We start from the raw sequence: 1,792 nt of genomic DNA, 5'->3' as shown, positions 1-1,792 counted from the left end.
GAAATGGGGAAACATCACTGTTTTGTTTTGGTTTATTTCTCTCTTAAACTCATCCAGGCCCTCCCTCATAGCTCTCAGGGGTGGGGGAAGGTGTTTACCATGGACCTCTAGTGGTGACAGCCTTGGGAGCGAACTACTGCTGGGGAATTGGAGTTAGTGGGATGGGGGAAGTGTGGATTATAGTTCAAATTCCAAGGGTCGGGCAGAGGCACAGAAGCTATCTCCTAGGTGGGACATCTTAAAGGCTAAAGGAGGAAAAACGACCAACCCCCCCCCCCCCCAAAAAAAAAAAAGAGTTCCAGGGGTGAAAGCGGTATGTCCCCCCCACCGCCCAGTGCTTCCCGGACTTTACTGTATGGGGCGGGGGGGGGGGGGGGGGGGCCCCGCCGGGGGAACAACAGAGCGGGCACTGAGGCCCTTGCCCATCTGTCTCTCCAGGGACTCAATAGGCTGAGGGAAGAGAGGAAGACATGACGCGGCGGCTTGCAGCTTAGTGATCTGTATATGGATATCGATATCTAAGTCTGTCTGTCTATCTATGTCTATACATGTAGATAGATTATATCGAAACTGGAAATGGAACTCAGGCAGGCCTTCCAAAATGACGGTAGCTTTGCGCCACCTAGCGTTCGGTGACTGCAACCAACGGGGCTGCCCTTTTGAGACCGCAGACCACTCACTGTGAACTCCCCAGTTCCACAGGGTGGAAACATCCACGTGTATATGCTTGTGTTTCTGACCCGGTGGCAAGATGAGATCCGACTGAAGAAGCCAAGCAAGCCTAAAACGTGTGTCCCACCTTCACCACTCCTAAGTGTGGAGGATTAGCCAACTGAGAAAGCCTTAGGGGACGGACGGCTGGGAAAGGGAAGGACCCTGAGTCACTGCACAGTTGCTCTGGGATCCAATTTTACCTGTAGACCTACTCGGCGCTATATAAACCTCAGCCAGCCAGCCATCCAGCCTGTGCTGCATTTTGTCCTGCCTTTATTGGTATTAGGTATTTTCCAGAAGAAATGGGGGGGGGGGGGAGGGCGGGGATTTCCCATCTCCTGTCAAGAGTCTCCCGGGACTGAATCCTCCTTGTCCACGCTTTCCCTGAAGATCCTTTAGAGATTCTCCACTTCGAGATGGACCGATGTGTGTGCTGCCGCAGGTTTGACAGCCATCCAGGAGGAAAAACAACCCCCCCACCCCCCCCCCAAATAAAAAGAGTTCCATATCTCCAATACCATCACCTTTGTCATCATTCCACCATCCTTGGAAGAAGGAAGTCGATCCAAAAGTCCTGGAAGAGAACAGTAAGAGTAGTGAAAGATCAGAATGGTGAGACAGCGTCCAGCAACCGCCCCCTCAGCTACTCACAAGAGAAGGTGAGGTCCTGGGAGTAACTCAGGCAACCTCCAGAGACCTCGAGCTTTAACCAGCAAATAGAGAAAGGAGAGGGAAGGGGAAGGGATAACACCACCACAGGTGTTATCACAGACCGAGATAGGATGTTGACTTCTGGATTCAATCCAGGGGAAATCATATCACCTTTCTTCCCTGTTTTAGGCAGACTTATCTGTCCTTGAGTCCACGCCCAGCATAGTCAAGAATGTCATGTAGACTTTGGAGACCAGAGGATGTCAGAAATGAGTCTTCTCAAAAGTAAGAAGCCGAATCACAACCGCGGCCAGGAAGAAGTGCAAGGTGGCCTTTGAATCTCCTGTACGAAACCTCCTGTTGTTGCTGACGTGCAGAGTCACAGCCTTTGGGGACCAGAGTCCCCATGTTTTTTGCTTTGCCGGCG

The 1,792-nt window shown here is 51.8% G+C and overlaps 1 long non-coding RNA gene across 2 annotated transcripts; it reads left to right on the top strand.

Moving 5' to 3' along the window:
- The first annotated feature begins 347 nt into the window (after nt 1–347).
- LOC144372602 (uncharacterized) lies at nt 348–1,710 on the top strand. Of its 2 annotated transcripts, XR_013432562.1 has the most exons (3): nt 360–1,000; nt 1,105–1,373; nt 1,555–1,710. It is a non-coding gene; the product is annotated as an uncharacterized LOC144372602 (long non-coding RNA). The 2 variants fall into 2 exon arrangements; XR_013432561.1 differs by having other exon boundaries at nt 348–1,000; nt 1,105–1,710.
- The last annotated feature ends 82 nt before the right edge of the window (nt 1,711–1,792 follow it).

This window comes from Ictidomys tridecemlineatus, unplaced genomic scaffold (assembly GCF_052094955.1).
Source record: "Ictidomys tridecemlineatus isolate mIctTri1 unplaced genomic scaffold, mIctTri1.hap1 Scaffold_1376, whole genome shotgun sequence".
Taxonomy (NCBI): Eukaryota; Metazoa; Chordata; class Mammalia; order Rodentia; family Sciuridae; genus Ictidomys; species Ictidomys tridecemlineatus.
Note: the sequence above shows the minus strand (reverse complement) of the source record. Positions and strands in the feature narration are given on the sequence as shown.